This window comes from Schistocerca cancellata, chromosome 4 (genome assembly GCF_023864275.1).
Source record: "Schistocerca cancellata isolate TAMUIC-IGC-003103 chromosome 4, iqSchCanc2.1, whole genome shotgun sequence".
Taxonomy (NCBI): Eukaryota; Metazoa; Arthropoda; class Insecta; order Orthoptera; family Acrididae; genus Schistocerca; species Schistocerca cancellata.
In genome coordinates, this window is record NC_064629.1 from 206297190 (window position 1) to 206309768 (window position 12579).

Sequence of the window (12579 nt, forward strand, 5' to 3'; positions counted from 1 at the left end):
TCAACAAGGTGTGTGTTACGTGCATTTTAGGGCGCGCTCTGAAGATTTAGCAGCGATTTTCATATTCCAGTACTTACACTATGTGATCAAAAGTATACGAACACCTGGCTGAAAATGACTTACAAGTTCATGGTGCCCTCCATGGGTAATACTGGAATTCAACACGGTGTTGGCCCACCGTTAGCCTTGATGACAGCTTCCACTCTCGCAGTCATACGTTCATTCAGGTGCTGGAAGGTTTCTTGGGGAATGGTAGCCCATTCTTCACCGAGTGCTGCACTGAGGAGAGGTATCGATGTCGGTCGGTGAGGAGTGGCAAGAAGCCGGCATTCCAAAACACGCCAAATGTGTTCTACAGGGTTCAGGCCAGGACTCTGTGCAGGACAGTCCACTACAGGGATGTTATTGTCGTGTAACCACTCCGCCAAAGGGCGTGCATTATGAACAGGCGTTCGATCGTGATGAAAGATGCAATCGCCATCCCCGAATTGCTCTTCAACAGTGGGAAGCAAGAAGTTGTTTAAAACATCAATGTAGGCCTGTACTGTGATAGTGGTACGCAAAACAACAAGGGGTGCAAGCCCCCTCCATAAAAAACATGACCACACCATAACACCATCGCCTCCGAATTTTACTGTTGGCATTACACACGATGGCAGATGACGTTCACCGTGCATTCGCCATACCCACACCCTGACATCGGATCGCCACATTGTGTACCATAATTCGCCACTCTACACAACGTTTTTCCACTGTTCAATCGTCCAATGTTTATGCTCCTTACACCTCCCGCCTGTCATGTTACTTGCAGTGGATCTTGATGCAGTTTGAGACTGCTGTGTGATGGTCTGGATAGATGTCTGCCTATTAGACATTATGACCCTCTTCAACTGTCGGCGGTCTCAGTCAGTCAACGGACGAGGTTGGCCTGTACGCTTTTGTGCTCTACGTGTCCCTTCACGTTTCCACTTCACTATCACATCTAAAATAGTGGACCTATTGATTTTTAGGTGTGTGGAAATCTCGCTTACAGACATATGACACAAGTGTCACCCAATTACCTGACCACTTTCGAAGTCCGTGAGTTCGGCGGAGCGCCCCATTGTGCTCTCTCGCGATGTCTAATGACTACTGAGGTCGCTGATACGGAGTACCTGCAGTAAGTAGCAGCACAATGCACCTAATATGAAAAACGTATGATTTTGGGGGTGTCTGGATACTTTTGCTCACATAGTGTGTTATGATGGCTAATTTGCCTGTGAGGTTCATTATGAGTCACAGAAAATAAACACGACAAGTGTTATGTAACATACGAAAGTGACATCATTTCGTCCCTATCACAATAGTCATTTCGCAAGTTCCGTACATTGTAAGACATAATTGATTAAAATAATTTATTTAACCAAATACCTTCACAGGCCCTCAAAACAGCCCCCATTCTTGCTTATGACAGCTTTCCAACATTTTGGCAATTTCTGTGTTCCGGATTGAGGACCTTCATTGTTGAGCTGTCTGGTTACTCGCATCACCTCATTGGAAGCGTCATCATTTGTATCAAGACGGAGTTGTTCGTTCAATTTGGGAAACAAATCAATATAGTGGGCTCATAACAGGACTATATGGTGTGTGTGGAAGTGCTTCCAATCCATATTTGTCGAGGGTAGGGCATTAAGCGGTCTTGAATTATCGTGCAAAATGAGGACATGTGAAGCCTTCTTTGACGAGTAGTCCGGAGCAAAATATTTTGTAGAAACAGCTTGTAGTACGCACCGATTACTAACGTCCCCTGGGGCACTCTATTTGTAGCTACGATTCTATTCATGTCATACGCAAAGATAATCATCAGTTTCACCTTTGATTGTTGGCAGCAGAGTTTTTTCGGACGTGGAGAGTCGGACCATTTCCATTGTGACGACTGACAAGGAACCCATTGTGTGAGAGGTCGCAGAAGGCCAATGATGTTTACGGCATTCGACACCACATATACTTCCTACCACGCAACCACAATATTGGCTTTTAACGGAAACACGGGGCGGGATTGGTAGTACCCAATGGTGAACACAGCCTGAGGCTACGGAGCATAGTTGAACTGCTCAGTCTACGAGTGTTTCACAACAGTGCTACAGTGCTGGTGATGTTGATACAAATCAGAGTAATGGCAACGATAAACAAAGCAAGAATTGCATTATACCTACAACAAGAGCAGTCGGAGTTGACATTTCGTCAAAAAGTAACTCAAGGAATTTCGCAAAGTGAGAAAGAAGTGGCACATGAAATATTAATGTTTCTGAAAGATGAGTCGGTGGAATGTTTGGTTACACTCGACTTTGGGGACAGTGTACACGTGGAGTACAATGATGACGATACGTATTTAACAAGTGAAAGTGATACTGAAACAAGTGACGAGCCATGTGATTCATCGTACTTGTCTGACAGGTAGCCACAAGTCCAGTCATCAGTGAAACGTAGTAAAGGACTAAAATTGTCCAAGGAGCTGGTACTAAACGTAGTTACGTACATGGAAGGTCATCTGCAGCATAGCAAAAAACATTTATGAACAGATTTCGAATAAGTCCACAGTCTATAAGGAAAACTACGGATATTGTGTGTGTGTGTGTGTTGGGGTTTATGGGCGCTCAACATCGAGGTCATCAGCGCCCTTACGGATATTCAAAGGAGGACAAGGCGCACTTGTTACAAAAACTGGTGTTTGCGCGTTTCAAGGATGCTCTATACAATTTACAGGATGTGTTTTATAGTGACCTACTACGTAATGCACATCAGATTATACACGACATAGATTACAGTGATTTCAAGGGAATCAGTGGATGGTTGCGTAACTTCAAACAGTTTGGAAGACGTAAGATAACGAAAGTTGAAACAAAGGGTCAACTGCGTACTCGGCCTAAAAATTTGTAGATGAGATACTGTAAACAAACTTATCCCAGCGTTCAGTGAGGAATTTGTTTCCAGCTCCGACCAATCGGGATTTGAAGAGGAAATGTATATGAAAATAGAAACTAAGACGTACCAAGAGAGTTGTATCAAGATTAACTGACATCAATTCTTAACGCATTCATATACAATTATGGCGACTGTTAATCTGGATGCCAACGGCCTTGCCGCAGTCGTAACACCGGTTCCTGTCAGATCACCGAAGTTAAGCGCTGTCGGGCTGGGCTAGCACTTGGATGGGTGACCATCCGGACTGCCGAGTGCTGGTGGCAAGCGGAGTGCACTCAGCCCTTGTGAGGCAAACTGAGGAGCTATTTGATTGAGAAGTAGCGGCTGCGGTCTCGGAAACTGACATACGGCCGGGAGAGCGGTGTGCTGACCACATGCCCCTCCATATCCGAATCCAGTGACGCCTGTGGGCTGAGGATGACACGGCGACCGGTCAGTACCTTTGGGCTTTCATGGTCTGTTCGGGAGGAGTTTAGTTTAGTTTTTAGTTAATCGGGATGGTAAACTGCTCGGAAAGCTGCGTATTGTGCTGCGAGAAGTTGAAGGTACACTGAGCCTACGATTCTTTTTCGTGTGTGTGATCCTGCAAGGGCAGTCGGGAATATTTACGTCACAGCAAGCAAGAGTGGGAAAATCGTCGTAAGAGAACTACAGATATGGTATGACCACTGCTTTTGGCCAATAGCTGGTTAAAATAACTTGCTTTTGCTTAATTCCTGGTCTGCGTTTAAAAATCCTTTTGAGCAAAATGTCTCTCCTGGGACGTGTGTGACATTGCAGTTCATACCACCTGGAACCACTGAACAAATTCTGCCGCTGGATGTTTGTTCTTTCCGTGCCTATAAAACATACTATCTCACTATCTGAAGATATGCCTTAAAGGATATCCAGTTTCATGATAACCTTCATGACAGTCTATTTGCCATTCGGTTGCATGCCATCTCAGTCTACCAGTTCTCATCGCCAATATGATTTTGTATCTGTTATCTAAGAATGGATACCTAGCGGAACGTTCTGCACGGTTTGTAACTCGCAAGGAGCTCTCCTTCTATCTTGATGGTGCGAACCTTTGTGATCACTGTGGCGCGCTATTTTTCATTCGATGTTCACGTTGCAAGTTAATGGTTTGTTTTGAAAACATCTTGAATGTCGACGATGTCCATTTTGTGAAGTGTTATACATCCCATAGAAGATTGATCTCTGCACTCCCGGACCTCATTTTCTTTTCTCAGAATTCATTAAGTACACCGAGCACACTAGCGTGAGACGAAATTCTCAATCCGATGAACCACGGTATCCAATAGAGTCTCACAAATGTGGCAGCGCTTACTGTGGAACAGGAACCCGCAACTGTGCACTCGGATTTGAAATGCCCTCGGATAACACACTGTCTGATTTTGTAAGGTCTAAAATGAATGACAACGACTCAAATCGTTGTAGCACAAAAGCTTACTTTTAGCGTTCAGTTTTCCGCTAACCATAGGATGCACTCTCGGTCAAGAGATAAAGTAAACTGTAGTCCTTGTGAGTTCTGGGTGAGCAGTGACTTCACTTGTAGTAGCACAGCAGATTGGTTTCAGGTGTGACGCCTGCACGGAGAGAGATGTTACATTGTTGGACGTTGCCGCAGGACAGAGACAGAGCGCCCGGCGCCGAGGGAGCCGACGGCCTTCACCGCCTGCTCCGCCAAGGAGCCCTGCTTCAAGCCCTGTGGACGCAGGTAACGGCACCAACGAAACTACCACAGCACCAACGCACCTGTCAGCTTTTGGTAACTGCTAACCAATCTACTAATTAGAAATTCACTACGCCATGTCCAAGAGATATCGGTGTTTGCAGTTTGCTGTAGATATTTGTACACAATTAATGCGCATACGAATTTAACACAACAGTGCTATATCAAATCCACTACTAAGTGAGTCAGCAAAAGTGAATTGGACACATTACCATCTGTTATGGCAAGAATGGGCGCTAGGGTATGACCATGAGGAACAGAACCACCCTCTAAGAGGAAACCATGCATACTGTAACTGTGGCTGCATGGTACGGCGCGCCTTAGACCACAGTCTCTGTAACGAAGTATGATTGAATAAATGGCCTCTAGCACTCTAGCATGAAACCATGCATTTCCGGATATAAGTTCATTAGACCTTTTTTATTCCGTATCCTCTCCTCGATTAATCCCTAGAGTCTGAACACGGTGAAAAAATCACCCGTTATAGAAAAACACGGGCAGTTTTTATTAATGACCGATCTGCATTTGGTGTTAATGGTGAATTTGGAAAGACCTTCTACTTACGGTTTTCTTGTCGTCCACTTGTACAGAAATTCACGAATATTAAACAGTATACACAATTTTCTGTGCACTGTACACAACGGAAATAGCGGACACACAAAATCAAGACACAAATATATTTTTACCTATAGTCAACAGAGATAACGCCAAAGGTTGTCCACATAATACGAAACTTATTCTTTCGTACAAAGAATATAATAAATACGAGACGATAGAGAGCAACTACAAGGACTTCACCCTTCCTCCAATCAAGGTATGTCCCTTCCTTTACTTCTAAGAACATTTTTGTCAAAGTATCACAACTGTTGTGCTTCTGATGTTATCTTGTCTCGGCTTGTGATAGTAACGAAGTCTATAGCCCATGTATTACTAAGCTACACTCCTGGAAATTGAAATAAGAACACCGTGAATTCATTGTCCCAGGAAGGGGAAACTTTATTGACACATTCCTGGGGTCAGATACATCACATGATCACACTGACAGAACCACAGGCACATAGACACAGGCAACAGAGCATGCACAATGTCGGCACTAGTACAGTGTATATCCACCTTTCGCAGCAATGCAGGCTGCTATATTCCCATGGAGACGATCGTAGAGATGCTCGATGTAGTCCTGTGGAACGGCTTGCCATGCCATTTCCACCTGGCGCCTCAGTTGGACCAGCGTTCGTGCTGGACGTGCAGACCGCGTGAGACGACGCTTCATCCAGTCCCAAACATGCTCAATGGGGGACAGATCCGGAGATCTTGCTGGCCAGGGTAGTTGACTTACACCTTCTAGAGCGCGTTGGGTGGCACGGGATACATGCGGACGTGCATTATCCTGTTGGAACAGCAAGTTCCCTTGCCGGTCTAGGAATGGTAGAACGATGGGTTCGATGACGGTTTGGATGTACCGTGCGCTATTCAGTGTCCCCTCGACGATCACCAGTGGTGTACGGCCAGTGTAGGAGATCGCTCCCCACACCATGATGCCGGGTGTTGGCCCTGTGTGCCTCGGTCGTATGCAGTCCTGATTGTGGCGCTCACCTGCACGGCGCCAAACACGCATACGACCATCATTGGCACCAAGGCAGAAGCGACTCTCATCGCTGAAGACGACACGTCTCCATTCGTCCCTCCATTCACGCCTGTCGCGACACCACTGGAGGCGGGCTGCACGATGTTGGGGCGTGAACGGAAGACGGCCTAATGGTGTGCGGGACCGTAGCCCAGCTTCATGGAGACGGTTGCGAATGGTCCTCGCCGATACCCCAGGAGCAACAGTGTCCCTAATTTGCAGGGAAGTGGCGGTGCGGTCCCCTACGGCACTGCGTAGGATCCTACGGTCTTGGCGTGCATCCGTGCGTCGCTGCGGTCCGGTCCCAGGTCGACGGGCATGTGCACCTTCCGCCGACCACTGGCGACAACATCGATGTACTGTGGAGACCTCACGCCCCACGTGTTGAGCAATTCGGCGGTACGTCCACCCGGCCTCCCGCATGCCCACTATACGCCCTCGCTCAAAGTCCGTCAACTGCACATACGGTTCACGTCCACGCTGTCGCGGCATGCTACCAGTCTTAAAGACTGCGATGGAGCTCCGTATGCCACGGCAAACTGGCTGACACTGACGGCGGCGGTGCACAAATGCTGCGCAGCTAGCGCCATTCGACGGCCAACACCGCGGTTCCTGGTGTGTCCGCTGTGCCGTGCGTGTGATCATTGCTTGTACAGCCCTCTCGCAGTATCCGGAGCAAGTATGGTGGGTCTGACACACCGGTGTCAATGTGTTCTTTTTTCCATTTCCAGGAGTGTATATGTGTTTTAGCGTAATAGCAATCCACTAAAACATTATTGTTCTCGGTGGTCAGTCGTCTTCACAGTAGAGTCCATACTTCATGAACGTTCACACATTATGTATTTGGCACTTGTTTCTTTGCCCGCGCGCTGTCCCTGTGTCACGGCAAATTGTGAAAACTATATTCCTCACGTTTATGTATTTTCGCTGGAAGTATTCATGGTTGTTTATCACAGATGTAAATGATGACTCAGTTTTGGATTCTCCTAAAAGTGGTTCTGAGGCTTACCGATAGAAAAGCCTTTATGGTCATCTCCCGGGGCGTGAAAACGCTCTGGATGTGGCTCCTTAACCCTACACCCTCGTCATCATTCTACATGTCACATAGTATGTGTATTACATGGACCAATATTGAGAATTATAAAGAATAAGATAACTTCAATTTAAGTATAAAAAGGTGATCGGAACATTCCACAAAGAATTTATTTTTATTTCGAGATAAAAGTATTAGAAGTGACAAATTGCAGGTTCATTTCAGTATACAACAAGGTATTTTTTGACGGAGTGATCCTAACACACTAAAATAAATAAATAAAGTACCAAGTGCAAAAGAAATTCTGATTTAATGAACGATGGCTCTCTTCACAAATAGCTGACATTTACTGTTTTATTTAGCCCGCGTTGTAACTATTTCACATAAAAAATCCGGAAAGCTAGGTTATACACTTTAAATCTGTCACACCACTGTTCCCGTCACAGACCCTGGACGCCAATCAGCACTGAGTATTCCCCAGTGTTGGATGTGATCGAGTGACCTTCCGAAACTCCATAGTACCACACTAACCACCACATTCATTACCTTACAGTTATATTGCACAACCCATCAATAATGCATTTCTTTCGTAGTGGAGGTACGTAAATTGCGATATCACCGTTCCGCTAACCCTGGTGGTAGACAGTAACATGAAACAGTTTTCATTACTGTAATTTCAAACCCTTGCCACAGAATCACATGAAATGAGGACATGGGCCGCTGTTGGTGGTGATCCTTCTTAAGGACAGATATCTTAAACGCAACATACATATTCGTGCTTATACAGGGTGTTACAAAAAGGTACGGCCAAACTTTCAGAAAACATTCCTCAGACAGAAATAAAGAAAAGATGTTATGTGGACATGTGTCCGGAAACGCTTAATTTCCATGTTAGAGCTCATTTTAGTTCCGTCAGTATGTACTGTACTTCCTCGATTCACCGCCAGTTGGCCCAATTGAAGGAAGGTAATGTTGAACATGTGCCTTTACAAGTACGACACAACATGTGGTTCATGCACGATGGAACTCCTGCACATTTCAGTCGAAGTGTTCGTACGCTTCTCAGCAACAGATTCGGTGACCGATGGCTTGGTAGAGGCGGACCAATTCCATGGCCTCCACGCTCTCCTGACCTCAACCCTCTTGACTTTCATTTATGGGGGCATTTGAAAGCTCTTGTCTACGCAACCCCGGTACCAAATGTAGAGACTCTTCGTGCTCGTATTGTGGACGGCTGTGATACAATACGCCATTCTCCAGGGCTGCATCAGCGCATCAGGGATTCCATGCGACGGAGGGTGGATGCATGTATCCTCGCTAACGGAGGACATTTTGAACATTTCCTGTAACAAAGTGTTTGAAGTCACGCTGGTACGTTCTGTTGCTGTGTGTTTCCATTCCATGATTAATGTGATTTGAAGAGAAGTAATAAAATGAGCTCTAACATGGAAAGTAAGCGTTACTGGACACATGTCCACATAACATATTTTCTTTCTTTGTGTGTGAGGAATGTCTCCTGAAAGTTTGGCCGTACCTTTTTGTAACACCCTGTAGAGAGGAGTGGTTACTCCTAACGACGTATCGGTAACACTGGCTTTCCCATGCTTATATAACAGCTACCTAAAAAAAAAAAAGTGTCTTCAGACTTGTTTCAACATTATAACCGCACACTAAGGTGACAAAATCGTGGGACAGCCTTTTACACATATAAAGATGGCGTTAGTATCGCGTGCACAAGGTATAAAAGGGCAGTGCATTGGCGGAGCTGACATTTGCACTCAGGTAATTCACGTGAAAAGGCTTACGACATGATTATGGCTACACGATGGGCATTAACAGACTTTGGGCGCAGAATGATAATTGGAGCTAGACGCATGTACATTCCACTTCGGAAATCGTTAGGGAATTCAATATTCCGAGCTCCACAGTGTCAAGAGTGTGCCGGAAATACCAAATTTCACGCCATTACCTCTCACCACAGAGAAAATTGTGGCCAATGGCGTTTATTTAACAACTGAGAGCAGCCGCGTTTGCGTAGAGTAGTCAGTGCTAACAGACAAGCAGCACTGCGTGAAATAACCGCAGAAATCAATGTAGAACGTACGATGAATGTATCCATTAGATAGTGCAGCGAAATAGGGCGTTAATGGGCTAGGCAACAGACGAACGACGCAGCACGATATTGCCTGCACGGCCTCTCCTGGTCAGGCTAGTGCCGATTTCAGTTGGTAAGGGCTGATGGTAGCGTTGGAGTGTGGCACAGGCACCACGAAGCCATGGACCCAAGTTGTCAAGGCACTGTGCAAGCTGCTGGAGGCTTCATAATGGTGTGTGCTCTGTTAGCATAGAATGGACTGGGTCCTCTGGTCCAACTGGACCGATCATTGTCTGGAAATGGTTATGTTCAGCTACTTTGAGACCATCTGCAGCCATTCATTGACTTCATGTTCCCAAACAACGATATCTTGTCACCGCGCCACAGTTGTTCGCGATTGGTTGGAAGAATATTCTGGACAATACGAGTGAATGATATGGCCAACCAGATCGCCCGACATGAAACCGATCGAACATTATTGGACATAATCGAGAGCTCAGTTCGTTCACAACATCCTGCACCGGCAACACTTTCGCAGTTATGGATGGCAGCATGGCTCAGTATTTCTGCAGGGGACTTCCAAAGACTTGTTGAGCCCATGCCACGCTGCGTTATGCTGGACAAAAGGCGGTCCGACACGATGTTAGGAGGTTTGCCATGACTTCTGTCATCTTAGTCTAGAGAGTTCAACCACATTTTTAGAATCACCCTTTTAATGTGAAGTTCACATTGCGTTACTGAAGTGTATTGGCGTGGATAGGGGGATGACGGGGGGGGGGGGGGGGGGGGGGAGAATTTGACGGTTTTCGAAATGGAAAAGGCTACACATTATTTACGACCCTTGGTGGTGAAGAAAATGTATCTTGAGAGAACTAATGACATCATTCAGAATCAGCAACATGAAAATTACAACTCTGCATGTGCCTTTGACGTGGTTTACTTCCACTGTGCACGAAGGCCAACAGGCACCCGAAAAGTGTCATTCAGAGTTTTGGTCAGTCGATGTTAGCCTATCCGGCGAAAATGCAGGAAAAAATTTCTGCTTTATGAAACTACTTCTGGGAGAACACAATGTCATGGGACCAGCTTTATGGTTTCTCTTCGGCGTTTGGGTTACGAATCTACACTATAATATCACGTACACTCGTATGGTATAACAGTTTATCCCGAGGAGGATGAAACTTTTACGCTAGATAAGTCATCTCGTTCACTGTTAGTATTGAAGGATTCATTCTCCAAAGTACTTCCTGGCGCCCAAGTTCCTCGAATGTCAAACCAATTGAATTTCTATGATACCATCTCGATTGATGGCTATACTAAGTCTTCGATGACTTAACCGCTATACATCCTTTGTCAGCTGTGGGAAACCCTGCGGACAGAATGGTTCCTGATCCTATGGATCACTTCCAGTTCATCAACTCCTGTGTACAGCATGGTGCAACAGGGACATAACTTCAAAATGCAGGACTGGAAATTCTATTTTCTGGAAACAAGATGTAACGTTCGCCTGAACTGGTGCGGATATTCCAGCTCAGAACTATCTTAGTCCAGTATACAACAGAAACCCATAAAAGTAAGCATTATCAGTAAGACAAGTAAGCTATCCAGCAGAATTGTAGCAGCTAGCCACTCTGTTTTTTCTTTTCCCCGCCCATCCTTTTTTCGCTAACTGTCTTTGAGGCAGGACCTCCCATCGTAATAGATAGTTATTTAGATGCTACATTGTTGAAAATAATTTGCAAAATATGTTTTTGACAGCATGTAATGCTACATAAAGCAATGGCTGACAATTTCATGTGTAACTAAATATGCCTTTATTTTGTACTGATAAATTTCACACCAAAGTATCATTGAAACTTTGTTCACTTTCTCAATAGAAATCGAAATGTCCGAACAGTATTGGAAACAAAATGAAAACCCTCTCTCTAGAGGATCGTTTTCTTCATAGTTCGAAACTTCAGTATCGAATATGCCCCCCCGTGAGCATACATCACAGCCTCACTCCAATGTATCGTGCCCCACAGTGGCTTAGGAAGTCACTTTGTGATACCTGTTCCCATTCTTCAGTATGAGCCTGACTGAGTTTTTTGGAATTATGTGATGCAACAGGACGACCAGGAATCAGTATTAACACGACGTCACTGGTGATGCCCAATAGATGCAGTGGGGCATCCTCGTGCAGTAAAGGGCGTTCAGGACCAACATCAAATGTAGTAATCACCAGACTGTTTTACAGTATATTTTCGATACTCCACCATGGTTATGTCATCACAGACAGAGACAAGATCCTTTCGACTGTCAGAACTAGTGCCACCTCACGACATCACAGAGTCTTGCCTGTCAACTTGTTGGGCAACATTAATAGCTCAGGCGTCTTCATGTAACGACGTGGCCCTAAACCTTCAGATGGCTTATAACGTGGCTGCATACATTGAGCAGCCAAAGGTGAAGCCTCAGGCTACGCAATAATAACCTCTCCCCCTGGCTATACAGGATGTCACGAGCATAGGTACACATACTGTGATAACTAATACCTTAATATGTTTAACTTGAGTGTGCTACTTTTTCTGGGCGTCCAGCAGTCTTCCCTCTCGCTGTACAGGGTGGCAGAGGTATAGGTACACATATTGTGATAATTGTCACCTTAATATGTAAAACTTCTGTGCGTTAATTCTTCTGTGCGACTAATAGTTTAACACAAACACATCACGTAATTAACTACCTGATGTTTTCTGCACAGTTGGAATTACACCACGAAGTGGTTTACGCCTGTTAGCCGAGAGCATCCGTTTTGCATCCACACGTCCTCACTTCAATATCTGACCTCCTGCCCAGGGGAAAATAATAATGGCTTGCTTGCGCCATATGTATTTGGAGGTACTAAGCAACCAAAAAACATACCACTTGTAACAGCTATAATTTCTGAGCTGTAACAGAATAAACACTGGTGTAACGTTATCCAGTATCCTGCCCTCAGCCATCAATAGAAATATCTGCACTTACAGTCCTAACGCCCTCCATAAATGATGTTAAATAGTAAACGCTCAAATAGAATGATAAATTTTTCTCGCTCTGCCGGCTGTGTTTGGTGATTAAAGGGGCATGAGCTGTCGGCAAGGAGCTCCGCA

General features: G+C 45.2%; 1 protein-coding gene and 1 pseudogene across 1 annotated transcript in view; both read left to right on the top strand.

The window, feature by feature from the left end:
- The window catches only part of LOC126183627 (glycine receptor subunit alpha-2), a 515719-nt gene that overhangs the window by 275782 nt on the left and 227358 nt on the right, over nt 1-12579 (top strand). The window lies entirely within an intron of this gene.
- Nucleotides 3110-3227, top strand: LOC126185716 (5S ribosomal RNA; annotated as a pseudogene).